Source organism: Dendrobates tinctorius, unplaced genomic scaffold, assembly GCF_039654945.1.
Source record: "Dendrobates tinctorius isolate UK_male_01 unplaced genomic scaffold, ASM3965494v1 ptg000070l, whole genome shotgun sequence".
NCBI classification, from domain to species: Eukaryota; Metazoa; Chordata; class Amphibia; order Anura; family Dendrobatidae; genus Dendrobates; species Dendrobates tinctorius.
In genome coordinates, this window is record NW_027361738.1 from 29,767,160 (window position 1) to 29,786,921 (window position 19,762).

Below are 19,762 nucleotides of genomic sequence, written 5' to 3' on the forward strand. Positions count from 1 at the left end.
TGGCAGACTGGAGTACTCGCCATTTGGCACAAAGAATCCCAAAGGAACACTCCACCAGTCGCCTAGCACGTGATAGGCGCAAGTTAAAAATTCTGCGCCTGTGGTCAAGGTTGTGCCGGGGATATGGCCTCATGACATTGCGCGATAACTGAAAGGCCTCATCTGCCACAAGGACATAAGGGACTGATTGTTTGGGGGAGCCTGGTAGCTAGCGTGGTGGTGGTAGATCCAACTGGTTGGTGCGTAGCCGCCGAGCCATTATGGAAGTATTGAAGACTCTAGAGTCTCCCGTCCTTCCATAGGCCCCAATGTCAAAAATTATAAACTTGTATTGAGGGTCTACCAGAGCCAACAATACAACAGAAAAGTATTGTTTATAATTGAAGAATTGGGAGCCAGAGTTCGGCGGCTTACGCACCCTGATATGTTTGCCATCCAGGGCCCCAATACAATTTGAAAACTGGCAGTCCTCCTCAAACTCCCTTGATATCCTTAACCAGTCTTCCATCCTGGGCTCGGGCATGACCACTTGATGGAGTCTTGTCCAGATTTGTGCACATGTAGACCTCACTATGCCTGAAATGGTTGATTTTCCTATGAGAAACTCATGGTGGAGGGCGGCATAAGACAGGCCAGTGGACAGGAAGCTGTAGAACAACAGAAATAGTAAAGTTTAGAATGGCTAAAGTAAAAAAAAATCAGTTACATGCCGACCAAACTTGTTAGGAAATGATAGAGAAGAACACACACATATTTGGTGGCACAATGACTAAGTGATATGCTGGACATATTAGATGTAACATTCTGCTGTGTCAGGTGATTCATATTTGGAGTAAGATGATGGCATTCAACTTTGTCCAAGAAGGCCAAAAAACATAATTTAGCACACACATTAGGAATATAGAGAATGTGGTTGTGTAGTACATACCGTATTGTGAGTAGAAGTCGCTCCTCTGCAGATATGGCTTTGCGCATCCTTGTATCCTGAAAGGTTATCCCAGGGCGCACTGTCTCCAAGAGGCGATCAAATGTGGAAAGGCTCATGCGACAGTACTGGTAAAATTTATCCGGATGCTCCCACAGAGAAGAATAGAGGCGGTGAAAATGCCCTCTTGTGAGTCGTTGCCTCAAAAGTGGATGGACCCACATGCGTCTCCTCCTCCGCGGATCCACTATCACAGGATATGGTTGCCCAAAGCGCCGTGACAAAAGCCAGGTAAAGAGAACCTGCTCAGTTGTATTGAATCGCAGACCCTCTGCCATGCTGCACAAAGAACACCAACACACCTCGTGAAAGCAAGGTGACAAATGTACAGAATGTAGGCAGCCACCTGTTTCTGAGTGTCTAAATAGGGTGCAGGCTAATGATTTAAATTGTTTGCAGGCCTCAAAACCGTTAAATGTCCATTTTGCAAGGCTGCGAGAAAATCTCGCCATACGGATTGCATACGGATGCCATACGGATTACATACGGATGCCACACGGATTACATACGGATGCACACATGTGCAAAATACGCGACCTCACCTTGCTTACGGATGACCTACGGAGCACTGTTTAGTGGTCATTCATCCGTATTACGCAAGTAAACTACGGACCGTATTTTGCGCAGGTTAGTGTGACTCCAGCCTTACACAGATTGTTCATGTGAGCACTGGCACTTTCTCTAATATATGGATTCATTTAATTTACACTATATGTCTTATAATATACTGATACACGTGTGTGTACATTCTGTATATACAGTATATCCCTTGCATTGTTTTTTTCTTATACCCTCCATAACCACTAGGGGGCAGGATTGTACTATTTTTTGGCTCCCAGGGCTAATGTTGTGTATCCCTGTGTCTATACTCCACATGGATCAGTTTATTTCCTATTTTTCTAACATGTCATGTAATGTGCACCGTTTTATTTGTATACCAGTTGTTTCATTCTGCAGTATATTTCCTTTTTTAATTGTTTTATGTATTTTTGTTGAAATGGAGATATTTGATTATAAATGCTTTTCATGGGAGTATTTTTTGTAGGTTTTCTTATACTCTTCTCTTTGTGGGAATGCAGCTCCCATAGAGCAGTATCTGTATGGCACGTGTTGGGAAGAGGTTAAAGGAGTTGTCCTGCCTAAAATGTAAAGTCTGCAGTCACTCTGTGTGACTGTAGACTTATGAATCCCTTGAGTGCAGCGCTGTGTGCCGTAAGGATTTGCGCGTTTCTGAGCCGGTAGCGGCGGTGATGTATGTGATATGCATACTCCCGGCCAAAGCCCGTCTGGCAGGCATGACCCCACCTTTTTATCCTTTGCTCCTAGTGGCCAATTACCAAACTCCAACTTTCCCTAGCTGATACATTCTACCTCCAACATCTACATATAATGGTTACAGCACATATTCATTTGTCCTATACACTCCGACAGGTCCACGTCTTAGTCCACCCTCCTACATACCCCCTTCCTGTAACCATTGTCGTCCCCGACAATCCCTAACCTTTCTTTTTTTTTGCACTTCCCCAATTTGCTTTTGTCTGTGTGGCCGGTTGCCGAGCAGAGCCCGGAGCACTTTAGCACTACACGGGGTGTTGGGCAGAGCCTGGAGCAGTTAAGCTCCGAGTAGCTGACGGCTACTCGCAGGCGCTTGCGCCTATATGACAATTTCCATTTTATTGGGGTAGGACCACCCGGACTCCTCAACAGGTACTCTCCCCCACTTTTCTTACACTTCAAATACCCATCTTTGATTGGGGTAGGACCACCCGGACTCCTCAACGCGTGCTCTCCCCCACTTTTCTTATGCTTCCAGAATCGTCTTTAGTTCCAGGGGCAGAATGACCGAGGCTGCCATGGAGCCTACCAGGTAATTGTTCCCCCCTCCTGCTTTTGAGATATTTCCCACCGAGGACCTAATCCGTGGACCGCTGTCTGCACCAAGTCATAAACCATCATATGAAAATTTCATTTGCTTTCTTTTACATTTTGTCATGGCAGGCATTTTACATTTTCCTATATATCTACATTTTTAACATTTTCATCTATAACATTTTTAATATTTGCAACATTTTAAATATGTATATTTTCAACATCTTCCATCATTTTCAAACATTTGGCAACAGTGCTCCCCTTCCTGTGAGGGAAGCACTCCGTACATCCCTGCCGCATCAGGAGACAGGGTTTCTTACCCTGAGGGGACCAGAACAGTCCCCATGCTGTGCAACCATGCACGGTAGTCCCAGCAGTCCGTTTACTTCAGCGGTGCTTGGGGGCGTCTCCTGGTGGCTGATTTTTTTCCGCCGGCAAAAAGGAACTCCACTGCCGTGGAGCCCTCGGGATGACTGGCAGTCTCAGATGGTGCATACGTGCACTAGAAGGGCAAGAAGGGGCCACAGAGAGTTCCGCGGCTCACATCCTGTGCCGTGTCTCTACGGGAGGCCCGGGCCGAAGAGGACTCTGCAGCCGCAGAGCCCGCAACCCGCGAAGGATAAACGGGCAAAGACGACCTCAGCTGCCTCTGCACGGGGACCGACATCTTCTCCGGAGGGCTCGGTGGTCTCAGGGGGCGGAAGTGTGGGTGCTCAGTGACGTGGACCTTGGGCCCCGAATCCCCGCAGTAGGACAGCATTGGGGCTGCGTGGTCCGCCACCGGCTGAGGTAGAGATGAACTCACCCCCTTTGATGTTGCGGTTCCGCTCCGTCTGGCCTTCATCTCCTGCAGGTAGTGCTGCATGCTGGAGGCCGAGGTCTCCATCGGTTCCTCGATTTTCTCCTCCTGAGTTGTCCCCGCCGTCTCGGGTGCGTTGGGGTTCACCTTCCGCCTGCCGCCCAGCAGGAACAGCTCCCGGGTCTTTCAGTTCCTCTGGCTGCAGAGCGGCTTCCGCTTCCCGCGCTGTCTCTGGCATGGACCGTGAAGAGTGCGGACGCATCTCCGCTGGGCGATCCGGCTCCGGGACAGCAGGCGCAGATGTCGGGGACTCCATATGCGGCAGGTCTTCAAAACGGATGAGTGCTTGCTGCTTTTGTAACTGCTCCCAGCTCCAAAGGTCCTGCTGTTGGTGATTCCACCTCCCGTTGTAGTCCTTCAGAGTGCCCGGCTTTCCTGCCGCGGCACCCAGCTTTCCCAGCCGCATCACTCCCGTTCCAGGGTGGGGATCTCGCCGGCCTCCACCCATTTTCCAGCATTCGGTGGGGAGGACGCTTGTCACTCGCGTATACCATTGCTCCCAGGGGCAGACCCGGCATAGTTGACAGTCTGCATTTGGCGCCATCCGCAGCTCCCTTCAGGCCATTCCGCCGATCTTCCAGGGGTCGGTGCATCCATGCGACAAAAGGGTCTGGGGTGTCGCTGGTCTCCACTGCTCCTCCACAGCTCCCGGTCCCGTCATCTGGTCTTCGCTGCTGTTCTTCATCCCACCGTTCGGCAGGACCAGCTTCCAGGCCCGATGGTCCCGCAGGACACGTCAGCGACGGCTGCTCCAGTGGCTGGAGAGCAGGCCCCACTTCCTGCGCTGCCTCTAACTCCGGCGTGAACAGTGGAGAGCGCGGGCGCACCCCTGCCAGGCGATCCAGCTCCAAGGCCCCGATATCGAGGACTCCATCTGCGGCAGGTCTTCAGGACGGCTGAGAGCTTGCTGCTTTTGTGATGGCTCCCAGGTCCCGCTGTAGCCCTTTAGCGTGGGAGGGTACCCAGCTTTCCAGCAGCGGCATCCAGCTTACCCAGCAGTGTTCCAGGGGCGGGCTCGGCTTAGCTGCCCCGATAGTCCAATGCAGCAGCAAACTCCTGCGATTCTTCAGGCGCTTATATGCCACAGCCATTTCTGTAAAGTCCTTTTTCCTCTGATTAAATCCCGCAATCACAATCATAGTCCAATTTGTAATCCACAGCGGTAAATCTTCAACCTATTCAGCTTGGGTTCTTTGGCTCTTCGGCGCGCTCTTACCGCTGCCGTTGGTGTATTGGCGGTGGTGATCCTGCCAACTACGCCAATTGTAGGTACGTGTGTCGACTGGGGGGGTGGTCCCTTTGTGCTGCGAACAGACTGGAGACAGAAACCAATGTACGTTCAACAGGTCTTTATTGGTCGTCCTCCCGACGACCACAGCAGCACGACAGCTTCCATACACACAGGCCCGGGTACCTTTCAGCTCCTTCTCTTTCATGAAATTGACATCCCTCGCGGCTCTATCGCTGTGGCTGCCCTAGGCCTACCACCACAACGCTTCTCCTGTCTGAGTCCGTCCGTCTGGTACCCCTGGACTTCCTATGTCCTGCGGCTCTCCTGTCAGGGCCACCCCCCTGACCGTTTTGCCTTCCAGTATTTCCTGGAGTTCTTCCTCTCTGTCTCTTCCTCCTTCAGTCTCCTTCTCTGCTGAACTCCTCCTCCTGGACTGGCTCCCTTCTGGAACTCTCTCTGCCTATTTATTCTCCTCCGAGGGAATTTCCCTCTAGAGCCCCTGTAACTCCGCCCACCATGACTAAATGGTTTCCTAGCCTTAAGCTGCTGTTAAGCCCTTTCCTCACTGTTCTCTGCCTCCATCTTGTGGCCAAACTCTAGTACTGCACCGTCTACTTTTCCTGCTGTTCTTGGTCTCCCCCTAGTGGTCAAAACCCAGTACTTTACCATCTTTCATTGTCTCTAGCTGTCTCCCCGCATACATATTAATCAGTTCACATCAAGCACTTTTACAGTACATTTTGCATTCACCTTCCTACTGCAGACAGGTCAACAGGTCAGTCCACTTCCCTACACATACATGGATAGGGATGGAGCCATGCATAGAAGGATAGGGATGGGGCCATACATACATGGATGGGGATGGGGCCATACATACATGGATGGGGATGGGGCCATGCATACAAGGATGGGGATGGAGCCATGCATACAAGGATGGGGATGGGGCCATGCATACAAGGATGGGGATGGAGCCATGTATGCAATGATGGGGATGACGCCATGCATACAAGGATGGGGGTGGTGCTATGCATACAAGGATGGGGATGGTGCCATGCATACAAGGATGGGGATGGAGCCATGTATGCAATGATGGGGATGGGGCCATGCATACAAGGATGGGGATGGAGCCATGTATGCAATGATGGGGATGAGGCCATGCATACAAGGATGGGGGTGGTAATATGCATACAAGGATGGGGATGGTGCCATGAATGCAATGATGGGAATGAGGAGGCCGTGCATACCAGGATGAGGGGACAACGCATACCAGGCTTATACTTGAGTCAATAAGGTTTCCCAGATTTTTTAGATAAAATTAGGTGCTTCGGCTTATACTCGGGTCGGCTTATACTCGACTATATATGGGTAATTAAAAAAGCAAATAATATTTTTTGGAGAATAAAAAACAATGATAAAAAGTAATAAAAGAATAATAATTAGAAATTGGAAAAATATTGTTCCATGGTACCCAAGGTCACTGTCCAGCAACATTCTAGTTGTACCAACAAGCGTTCTACATCATCCCCCTGATGCCACAGTGGAGCCAGTAAATGCCTCGCACCTTAAGGCTGAGTGCAGACGGAGTTTTGAGCTCTGCGGATTTTTCCGTGCAGAATGGAAGAAAACCGCAGGTCAAATGACCTGCATTTTTCCTGCGGATTTCTTCCATTTTTCATGCGGTTTTCATGCGGTTTTTGTGCGGTTTTCCATTGCGGTTTTCCCCCTGTGGATTTGGTGACAGGGGAGATAGAAAACCGCACAAAAGAAGTAACATGCTGTGGATTTTGTACCGCAGGAAAACCGCGCGGAAAAATCCGCAGCGTCTGCACAGCGTTTTTTTTTTTCCATTCATTTTAAAGGTACTGTACATCACAATGCGGATATGCAACGTTTCTGCGCGGTAAAATCCGCTGCGGAAACGCTGCAAATCTGCATCGTGTGCACATGGCCTAAAACCAGTAGAGTCTCAGCTATGTCAGGAGGTGAAGTGCCTTGGGATGGTCTTGAGCACGAAGATGTCATCAATCTCACGTGCTGCCTGGATATCTGTGACATGCTGTCTGGTCTGTACAGTGGGGGAAAAAGTATTCAGCCAGCCACCAATTGTGCAAGTTCTCTCACTTAAAAAGATTAGAAAGGCCTGTAATTGACATCATAGGATTCCACAACTATGAGAGTCAAAATAAGAAAACAAATCCAGAAAATCACCTTGTCTGATTTGGCAAGATTTTGCAAATTACGGTGGAAAATAAGAATTTGGTCACTTAAAAACATGCAAGATTTATGGCTCTCACAGACCTGTAACTTCTTCTTTAAGAGGCTCCTCTGTCCTCCACTCATCACCTGTATTAATGGCACCTGTTTGAACTTGTTATCAATATAAAAGACACCTGTCCACATCCTCAGTCACACTCCAAACTCCACTATGGTGAAGACCAAAGAGCTGTCGAAGGACTCCAGAAACAAAATTGTAGCCCTGCACCAGGCTGGGAAGACTGAATCTGCAATAGGCAAGCAGCTTGGTGTGATGAAATCAACTGTGGGTGCAATAATAACAAAATGAAAGACATACAGGACCACTGATAATCCCCCTCGATCTGGGGCTCCACACAAGATCTCACCCCATGGGGTCAAAATGATCACAATAACGGTGAGCAAAAATCCCAGAACCACATGGGGGACCTAGTGGATGACCTGCATAGAGCTTGGACCACTGTAACAAAGTCTACCATCAGTAGCACACCGCCAGGGACTCAGATTCTGCAGTGACAGACGTGTCCCCCCTGCATAAGCCAGTACATGTCCTGACCCGTCTGAAGTTTGCTAGAGAGCATTTAGATTATCCAGAAGATTATTGGGAGAATGTCAAATGGTCTGATGAAACCAAAGTAGAACTGTTTGGTAGAAATAAATCCCGTCATGGTTGGAGGAGACAAAATGCTGAGTTGCATGCAAAGAACACTATACCTACTGTGAAGCATGGGGGTGGCAACATCATGCTTTGGGGCTGTTTCTCTGCAAAGAGACCAGGACGACTGATCCATGTACATGAAAGAATGACCAAATACTTATTTTCCACCATAATTTGCAAAAATAAATTTTGCCAAATCAGACAAGGTGATTTTCTGGATTTGTTTTCTCATTTTGACTCTCATAGTTGTGGTCTACCTATGAGGTCAATTACAGGTCATTCTCATCTTTTTAAGTGGGAGAACTTGTAAAATTGGTGGCTGACTAAGTACTTTATTCCCCACTGTATATACCCAGAAAATGAAACATACATAAATCAAATAACATGTACATGTGGCATAGTAAATAACGAGTAGTGACACATGACATATAATTTGTGATTTTAAATAGTTTTCATCTGCAGAATAAAATGTAAAGGACCTAATGATGTTTTTACATGCAATAGTCTGGTTGCAGTAGCGTAGCTACCGGGGGGGCAGAGGAAGCGGTGACCCCGGGCCCCGCGCTCTAGAGGAGGCCCACCTGGAGCTACGCTACAGTAACTGTATCGCCATGCATAGCGCGCCGATACAGTTACATTCTGCGGCACAGCAAGGAGAATCGATCTCCCTGCCCTGCCGCCCAGCCGCTATGGGCCCCTGACCAGGTGGGGTGGGCCCGGTGCCGATACAGCTTACCTCCCATCATCTCCCTCTCGCTGACAGCGGGTGCGATGACATCACTACCTGGCACCCGCTGTCAGGAGATGAGCTGGAGCAGTGCAGGAGCCGGGAGCAAGAGAGGTGAGTATTAGATTTATTTTTTTATGGGGGTGCATTATACTACAGTCTGCCTATTGGGGGCTTCCTTATACTACAGTCTGCCCATAGGAGATGGGGAGGCTGCCTTATACTACAGTCTGCCTTTAGGGTGGGGGTGCTGCCTTATATTACAGTCTGACTGTAGGGTGTGGGCTGCCTTATACTACACTCTGCCTTAGTAAGATTAAAATTGACAAATCACCAGGCCCTGATGGCATTCACCCTCGGTTATTAAGGGAGTTAAGTAATGTGATAGACAGGCCTCTATTCCTTATATTTAAAGACTCTATAGAAACAGGGTCTGTTCCTTTTGATTGGCGGCAAGCAAATGTGGTACCAACATTCAAAAAGGGGTGTAAAAGGGAACCTGGAAACTATAGGCCTGTAAGCTTAACATCTGTTGTGGGTAAAATTTTTGAAGGGTTTCTAAGGCAGGGTTCCCCAACTCCAGTCCTCAAGGCCCACCAACAGATCATGTTTTCAGGATTTCCTTTGTATTGCACAGGTGATGCAATTTTCACCTGAGCAATACTAAGGAAATCCTGAAAACATGATCTGTTGGTGGGCCTTGAGGACTGGAGTTGGGGAACCCTGTTCTAAGGGATACCATTATGGAATATCTCAGTGTTAATAAATGTTTAACTCCATATCAACATGGATTTATGAAGGCTCGCTCCTGTCAAACTAATCTGATCAGCTTCTATGAGGATGTAAGCTCTCAAATGGACCAAGGAGAATCATTGGATGTCATTTATCCCGACTTCTCTAAAGCATTTGACACTGTCCCACATAAAAGATTGGTAAGTAAGATGAGAAAGCTTGGTTATTAATGATGCATACTCAGATTGGTCCAGGGTTACTAGTGGGGTACCACAGGGGTCTGTATTGGGCCCCCTACTATTTAATATATTTATTAATTATCTAGTGGATGGCTTACACAGTAAAATATCAGTATTTGCAGATGATACAAAACTATGTAAGGTAGTTAACACAAAGGAGGACAGTTTGCAACTACAGACAGTTTTGAGTAAATTGGAGAATTGGGCTGAAAAATGGCAAATGAGGTTTAACACAGATAAGTGTAAGGTTATGCACATGGGAAGGAGAAACAGATGCTACAATTACTTACTAAATGGGAAACAGCTGGGGAAATCAGACATGGAAAAAGACTTAGGCATCTTAGTCAATAAGAAGCTAAATTGGAGTGCCCAGTGTCAGGCAGCTGCCACCAAAGCAAATAGGGTCATGGGATGCATTAGAAGAGGTCTGGGGACACGAGATGAAAACATAATTCTCCCTCTGTACAAATCACTCGTCAGACCACACTTGGAGTATTGTGTGCAATTTTGGATGCCGGTGCCCAAGAAAGACATTACTGAACTTGAAAGGGTTCAAAGGCGGGCTACTAAAATGATAAATGGAGTTGATTCACTACAATACCCAGAAAGGTTATCAAAATTAGGTCTATTTACTCTAGAAAAGAGAAGACTTAGGGGAGACCTAATATATATGTACAAGTACAAGTATATCAGAGGGCAATACAGAGATCTCTACAATGAACTGTTTGTACCAAGGACTGTGACAAGAACAAGGGGCATTCTCTTCGTTTGGAGGAAAGACAATTTCTGCACCAGCATAGAAGAGGGTTCTTCACGGTAAGAGCAGTGAGGCTCTGGAATTCTCTTCCTGAGGAAGTAACATACATAGTAACATAGTAACATAGTTATTAAGGTTGAAGGGAGACTTTAAGTCCATCTAGTTCAACCCATATCCTATCCTAACTTGCCCTAACATGTTGATCCAGAGGAAGGCAAAAAACCCCATGTGGCAAACAGTAAGCTTCACATTGGGGAAAAAAATTCCTTCCTGACTCCACATACGGCAATCAGACTAGCTCCCTGGATCAACGCAATATTAAGGAAACTAGTGTATATACCCTGTAATATTATACTTTTCAAGAAAGGCATCCAGTCCCTTCTTAAATTTTAGTAGGGAATCACTCATTACAACATCATATGGCAGAGAGTTCCATAGTCTCACTGCTCTTACAGTAAAGAATCCGCGTCTGTGAGTATGCTTAAACCTTCTTTCCTCCAGACGTAGAGGATGCCCCCTTGTCCCCGTCACAGGTCTAAGAGTAAAAAGATCATTAGAAAGCTCTTGGTATTGTACCCGCATATATTTATACATTGTAATAAGATCACCCCTAAGCCTTCGATTCTCCAAACTAAATAACCCCAAATGTAATAACCTGTCTTGGTATTGCAGACCCCCTAGTTCCCTAATAACCTTGGTCGCTCTTCTCTGCACCCGCTCCAGTTCAGCTATGTCTTTCTTATACACCGGAGACCAGAACTGTACACAGTATTCTAAGTGTGGTCGCACTAGTGACTTATATAGAGGTAAAATTATGTTCTCCTCATGAGCATCTATGCCTCTTTTAATGCATCCCATTATTTTATTTGCCTTTGCAGCAGCTGCCTGACACTGGCCGCTAAATGTGAGTTTGTCGTCCACCCATACACCCAGGTCTTTTTCAGTGACTGTTTTGCCCAGTGTTTTACAATTAAGCACATAATTATACATCTTGTTCGTTCTACCCAAGTGCATGACCTTACATTTATCCCCATTAAAGCTCATTTGCCATTTATCAGCCCAAGCTTCTAGTTTACATAAATCCTCCTGTAATATAAAATTGTCCTCCTCTGTATTGATTACCCTGCAGAGTTTAGTGTCATCTGCAAATATTGAAATTCTACTCTCTATGCCCCCTACAAGGTCATTAATAAATATGTTAAAAAGAAGCGGGCCCAAAACTGACCCCTGTGGTACCCCACTGCTAACCGTGACCCAGTCTGAGTGTGCTCCATTAATAACCACCCTTTGTTTCCTATCCCTGAGCCAGCTCTTAACCCTCCTACACATATTTTCCCCTATCCCCATTGTTCTCATTTTATGTATCAACCTTTTGTGTGGCACCGTATCAAAAGCTTTTGAAAAGTCCATGTACACCACATCCACTGCATTCCCTTGGTCCAGTCCAGAACTTACCTCTTCATAAAAGCTTATCAGATTAGTCTGACAGGAACGGTCCCTTGTAAACCCATGTTGATATTGGGTCATGAGGTTATTCTTCTCCAGATACTCCAGTATAGTATCTCTTAGAAAACCCTCCTGGATTTTACCCACAGTTGAGGTTAAACTTACTGGCCTATAATTTCCAAGTTCAGTTTTTGTCCCCTTTTTGAATATTGGCACTACATTTGCTATACGCCAGTCCTGTGGTACAGACCCTGTTATTATGGAATCTTTAAAGATTAAAAATAATGGTCTATCTATGACTGTGCTTAATTCCTGCAGTACTCGGTGGTGTATCCCATCCGGGCCCGGGGATTTGTCAATTTTAGTGATTTTTAGACGCCACCGTACTTCCTGCTGGGTTAAGCAGGTGACATTTAACAGTGGTGATGGCCAACTCACTGAATGAATTTAAGAAAGGAATTGATGCTTTTCTTGTGAGTAACAGTATAGGTTACGAATAACATAATATTATAGATAGATGGGTGACCCAGCTTAGGAGTCGGGAAGGAATTTTTTTCCCTATGGAGAAAATTGGCTTCTACTCTGTGGGTTTTTTGCCTTCCCCAGGATCAACAATGCAGAACAGCTGCACTAAAAATAGGCTGAACTAGATGGACATAAGGTCTTCCTTCAGCCTTCAAAACTATGTTACTATTTTACTATAGGGAATGGGGAGGCAGCCTTATACTATAGTCTGCCTATAGGGGATTGGGAGGCTGCCTTATACTATAGTCTGCCTATTGGGGATTGGGAGGCTGCCTTATGCTACAGTCTGTCTATAGGGGATGGGAGGCTGCCTTATACTACAGTCTGCCTATAGGGGATGGGGGGGCTGCCTTATATTGCAGTCTGCCTATAGGAGATGAGGGGTGCTGCCTTATACTACAGTCTGCCTATAGGGGATGGGGGGGCTACCTGATACTACAGTTTGCCTATGTACGAAGCACATTTGATCAAAGTATGAGGCAGTTATAACATGGATGAATGTGACACGCATCTCTAGTCTCTTCATACAGGTAACCAGCTTTTTCAGTCTCTGCTCTGAATCAACTCCTGTGTGTCTACACTCCATTCAATGTCAGCAAGCAGTTAATCCTGAATGCTACATATGTGTTTGAAACTATGCAAGCTTATATCTGGTGTATAATTATTTCAACTTACTCTGCTTGTCCCCTTATGCTGTGAGGTCAAGAAACTTTTCTAAGTGGTTTATGATGCATGTAGGCCTGGACATTGGTTTATCTGAGCCCAACATTTATTGTGCCCTGCTGTCTTAGTTTAGTTTGATGGATTAGCGAGGAGAGCAAAAAAAAAAAAAAATCTAAGCCTTAGCCTCCTATATACGGTTGTGTCCAAAAGTATTGACACCCCTGCAATTCTGTCAGATAATTCTCAGTTTCTTCCTGAAAATGATTGCAAACACAAATTCTTTGGTATTATTATCTTCATTTAATTTGTATTAATTGAATAAACACAAAAAGAATTGTCCTAAAGCCAAATTGGATATAATTCCACACCAAACATAAAAAAGAGGGTGGACAAAAGTATTGGCACTGTTTGAAAAATCATGTGATGCTTCTCTAATTTGGGTAATTAACAGCACCTGTAACTTACCTGTGGCACCTAACAGGTGTTGGCAATAACTAAATCACACTTGCAGCCAGTTGACATGGATTAAAGTTGACTCAACCTCTGTCCTGTGTCCTTATGTGTACCACATTGAGCATGGAGAAAAGAAAGAAGACCAAAGAACTGTCTGAGGACTTGAGAAACCAAATTGTTAGGAAGCATGAGCAATCTCAAGACTACAAGTCCATCTCCAAAGACCTGAATGTTCCTGTGTCTACCGTGCGCAGTGTCATCAAGAAGTTTAAAGCCCATGGCACTGTGGCTAACCTCCCTAGATGTGGACGGAAAAGAAAAATTGACAAGAGATTTCAACGCAAGATTGTGTGGATGTTGGATAAAGAACCTCAACTAACATCCAAACAAGATCAAGCTGCCCTGCAGTCCGAGGGTACAACAATGTCAACCCATACTATCCGTCGGCGTCTGAATGAAAAGGGACTGTATGGTAGGAGACCCAGGAAGACCCCACTTCATACCCCGAGACATAAAAAAGCCAGGCTGGAGTTTGCCAAAACTTACCTGAAAAAGCCTAAAACATTTTGGAAGAATGTTCTCTGGTCAGATGAGACAAAAGTAGAGCTTTTTGGGCAAAGGCATCAACATAGAGTTTACAGGAGAAAAAAAGAGGCATTCAAAGAAAAGAACACGGTCCCTACAGTCAAACATGGTGGAGGTTCCCTGATGTTTTGGGGTTGCTTTGCTGCCTCTGGAACTGGACTGCTTGACCGTGTGCATGGCATTATGAAGTCTGAAGACTATCAACAAATTTTGTAGCATAATCTAGGGCCCAGTGTGAGAAAGCTGGGTCTCCCTCAGAGGTCATGGGTCTTCCAGAAGGACAATGACCCAAAACACACTTCAAAAAGCACTAGAAAATGGTTTGAGAGAAGGCACTGAAGACTTCTAAGGTGGCCAGCAATGAGTCCAGACCTGAATCCCATAGAACACCTGTGGAGAGATCTAAAAATGGCAGTTTGGAGAAGGGACCCTTCAAATATCAGGGACCTGGAGCAGTTTGCCAAAGAAGAATGGTCTAAAATTCCAGCAGAGCATTGTAAGAAACTCATTGATGGTTACCGGAAGCAGTTGGTCACAGTTATTTTGGCTAAAGGTTCTGCAACCAAGTATTAGGCTGAGGGTGCCAATACTTTTGTCTGGCCCATTTTTGGAGTTTTGTGTGAAATGATCAATGTTTTGCTTTTTGCTTCATTCTTTTTTGTGTTTTTTTATTTAAGACAAATTAAATGAAGATAATAATACCAAAAAATTTGTGTTTGCAATCATTTTCAGGAAGAAACTGAGTATTATCTGACAGAATTGCAGGGGTGTCAATACTTTTGGCCACAACTGTATTCAGACATAGCTTGGGGAAGGCATTTATGCAGGGGGCATTTATGCACATTTAATCGAAGTACATTTGATCAAAGTATGAGGCAGTTATAACATGTCAGTTAGACAGGGTAGGAGACAGGTAAGAGATTTAAAGACATCTATTTCCTGTACCTTTGGATTACAACAAATATATACCATATGCACTTGTGTAATTTATATCCTGGCCGCTGCATTCACACACATCCACCGCCATGGCATTAACTCTCTACACTCCATCCATATCGGCCCCTCACTCCTTTCCTCTCCTATGTATAGCACTCACGCTCTTTTCACATTGCTAAATTGCACAGATCCATTCAGTCCTACCATTCAACATCAGAGACGCTCTCACAAATCACTTAACCATCTGCTCACTCTTTCTATCCTCCTCCTCCTAGTCGCAGGAGACATTGCTTCCAACCCTGGCCCCCATGTTATAGAAAGTCAAACCCCCCAACTGCTACACTCAGAAGCCCCTCTAATATTATTAATTTTCCCTGCATGCCATCTGTCTCTTAATTGTGCCCTTTGGAATTCTCACTCAGTGTGTAACAAACTCTCCTTCATCCATGACTTCTTCCTTTCTAATTCTCTTAACCTTCTGGCTCTTACTGAAACCTGGATCCAGCAGTCAGGCACTACCGCTGCTGCTGCTCTTTCAAATGATGGACTACACTTCTCTCATACTCCAAGATCAGACAATAGAGCAGGTGGAGGCGTTGTTCTGCTCCTATCACCCAAATGTACCTTTCAGGTTATTTCTCAAGTACCCTCACTTGTCTTCCCTTCTTTTGAGGTCCATGCCGTCAGATTCTACACCCCCTTCTCCATGCAAGTGGCGGTGGTATATCGTCCTTCCGGCCCCTCCCATCAGTTCCTGGATCATTTTGGCACTTGGCTTCCACATGTTCTCTCCTGTGACATCCCTACCCTCATAATGGGCGATTTCAACATCCCCATTGCTCTTCCCCTCTCCCCATCTGCTACTCACCTTTTATCTCTAACCTCCTCGTTTGGCCTTTTGCAGCTTACTAATTCTCCAATGCATGAAGACGGAAACTCCCTCGACTTGGTCTTCTCGGCTTTGTGCAGTGGATGATTTTGTAAACTCCCCTCTCCCTCTCTCTGACCACAACCTTCTTTCATTCTCTATCAAGAACTGCCAGGCCACTCATGTCACCCCCACTGTCCATACTTATAGAAACATACAGGCCATTAACACCCAGAAACTTATGAAGAACTTGCAGTCTTCATTGGCCCCCATCTCCTCCCTCTCATGTCCTGATTCTGCATTGAAGCATTACAATGAAAAACTTCAAAGTGCCCTGGATAAATTTGCACCCTCTATACATAGAACACCACAACACAGATGGCGACAACCCTGGCACACCCTGCAAACACGTTTCCTGCAGCGGTGCTCCAGGTGCGCCAAACGTCTGTGGAAAAAATCCAATCTACACAAAGATTTCATCCATTATAAGTTTATGCTTAGAACATACAACACTGCCCTTCACCTCTCCAAACAAACCTATTTCAACACCCTCGTCACCTCACTGTCCAATAACCCTAAACTTCTCTTTGACACTTTTCATTCTCTACTCAACCCAAGAGTACAGGCCCCAACCACGGAGCTTCGAGCTGACGATCTGGCCAATTATTTCAAAGAAAAAATTGAGCAGATCCGACAGGAAATTATCTCCCAATCACCTCATACCATGCACTGTCCTCCGTCCCTCACTGCATCTAGCTCACTCTCTGATTTTGAACCAATCACAGAAGAAGTAAGCAGGCTCCTTGCATCTTCTCGCCCAACCACTTGTACCAGTGACCCATTTCCATCACATCTCCTCCATTCCCTTTCCCCTGCTGTCACCACTCACCTAACTAAACTATTTAACCTCTCTCTCTCTTCTGGTATCTTTCCCTCCTCATTTAAGCATGCCATCATACATCCACTACTTAAAAGATCATCCCTCGACCAAAACTGTGCCGCTATCTATAGACCTGTCTCTAATCTTCCCTTCATCTCTAAACTCCTGGAACGCCTTGTCCACTCTCGTCTTATCCGCTATCTCTCTGATAACTTTCTTCTCGACCCTCTCCAATCCGGTTTCTGCTCTTTACACTCTACTGAAACTACCCTCACTAAAGTCTCTAATGATCTACTAACAGCTAAATCAAATGGTCATTACTCTATGCTAATTCTCTTGGATCTCTCTGCAGCATTCAACGCTGTGGATCATCAGCTCCTCCTCACTATGCTCCGTTGCATTGGCCTCAAGGACACCGTTCTCTCCTGTTTCTCCTCCTATCTCTCTGACCGCTCCTTTACTCTATCTTTTGCTGGTTCCTCCTCTCATCTTTCCCTTTCTGTTGGGGTTCCTTGAGGATCAGTCCTAGGCCCCGTCCTCTTCTCTTTGTACACTGCCCCTATTGGTGAAAAAATCAGTAGATTTGGTTTCCAGTACCATCTCTATGCTGATGACACCCAATTATACGCTTCTCCTGACATCACGCCTGCCTTTCTAGAAAACACCAGCGATTGTCTAAATGCTGTGTCTAACATCATGTCCTCACTATATCTAAAACTGAACCTGTCAAAGACTGAACTGCTTGTGTTACCTCCCGCTACTAATGTACCCATACCCGACATTGCCATTTCCGTGTGTGGTTCCACTATTACTCCCCAGCAACATGCCCGTTGTCTTGGGGTCATACTTGACTCCGAGCTTTCCATTGCTCCCCACATCTGATCACTGGCTCGCTCTTGTTATCTGCATCTCAAAAACATTTCTAGAATTCGACCATTTCTTACTTTTGACTCCGCAAAAACTCTTACTGTTTCTCGTATTCATTCTCGTCTGGACAATTGTAACTCTCTTCTAATCAGTCTCTCTCTTACCAAACTCCCCTCTACAATCTGTCTTGAATGCTGCAGCCAGGATCATATTCCTCGCCAATCGTTACACCGATGCCTCTACCTTGTGCCAGTCATTACACTGGCTACCCATCCACTCCAGAATCTGTACAAACTTATTACCCTCACCCGCAAAGCCCTCCATGGCTCAGCACCACCCTACATCTCCTCCCTTGTTTCAGTATACCACCCTGCCCACGCCCTCCATTCTGCTGATGTCCTGAGGTTAGCATCCTCGATAATCAGAACCTCCTACTCCCGTCTCCAAGACTATACACGTGCTGCGCCAATTCTTTGGAATGCACTTCCCAGGTCAATACGATTAGTCCCTAATCCCTACAATTTTAAGCGTGCCCTGTAAACGCATTTATTCAGATTGGCCTACCGCCTCAACATGTTAACCTATCCCTGTGTGGCACAGCCAAAAGTTTTACCATAACCAGGTTCCATGCATCATGTTCCCACATGCTTTATGCATCTATTAGCCCTCTGTGTCTGTACTGTTACACACTTAACATTATGGCTGGTCCAAACAATCAGGGCAACTGTTACCACACACCTTTCGTGTCTACCTTTTTCCTCATAGATTGTAAGCTTGCAAGCAGGGCCCTCATTCCTCTTGGTATCTGTTATGATCTATGTGATTATTGTTATGCTGTAATGTCTATCGTCTGTACAAGTCTCCTCTGAAATGTAAAGTGCTGCGGAATATGTTGGCGCTATAGAAATAAAATGTATTATTATTATTATGGGGGAGTGTTGCCTTATTTTACAGTCTGCTTATTGGGGGCTGCAATATACTCGAGTCTGCCTATGGGGGCTACATTATACTATATACTAGGTATATTGAGGACTCTCTGGTGTGTTATACTATATGGAGGCTGTCTAGTGGGCCATCATACAGTGTGTAGATTACAGTAAGGGGGACATCATACAATGTGGATTTTACAGTGAGGGGACCATCATACAGTGTTGGAGCCATCATTGGGGGATACTAAGGGGTCAGTATATATACAGTGAGGGGGCATTATACTGTGTATAGGGGAGCGATACAAGGGGGATACTCAGGACATTATTAAATGTAAAGTGGGCACTTATTGTTATAGGGGAACTCAGGTTACTGTGACTGTCAATCGGGGCACACAGAGGGCATTATTACATTCTAGGGGACAAAATGTGCGCACTGTTTTCTCAGTCACTTGCACCCGGCATTACTGTATTATAGAGGGATGCTTTAGAATTTAGAGGGCACACAGAACCACACAATAGGTGCAATAATAGGGACACGTACAGCAGCAGCGGCTCAGCATTGGGGTATCAGGTTCAGTAATAGGGACACGTACAGCAGCAGCGGCTCAGCATTGGGGTATCAGGTGCAGTAATAGGGACACGTACGGCAGCAGCGGCTCAGCATTGGGGTATCAGCTGCAGTAATAGGGACACATACGGCAGCAGCGGCTCAGCATTGGGGTATCAGGTGCAGTAATAAGGACACATACGGCAGCAGCGGCTCAGCATTGGGGTATGAGGTGCAGTAATAAGGACACATACGGCAGCAGTGGCTCAGCATTGGGGTATCAGGTGCAGTAATAGGGACACAAACGGCAGCAGCGGCTCAGCAGGATGAGGGGTTTGTGCAGGTTGGGGATACATGGTGATGGGGCTGGAATATTAGAAGAGAAACGTGTCAAATATTTTATATTTATTTATATGCATCTCCAGTTGGAGTACTGAGGGTTTTGTTTTGTTGTATAACTATATAATTTCACTTTTTTTTACTTGTGGAATCTGCATAGCGATTATTTCCTAAATTGTGTTTTTGTGTTGTGCCTCGGCTCGGGTTCTGTAGGAGGACCATTGGATTCGTAATGTATCTTATTTTATGCTATTTTTGACTGTATATTAATTACTGCTGGTATCTTTGTCCAGGACGCGAACTTGCGGTGTTCCTGCGGTGGTTCTTCTGAGCCATCGATGGTTCCTGGCTTTCTTCTTCGGCGCTCAAATGGATATATTCCCTCTGACGCCTATTTTTTAAACTGACAATCTC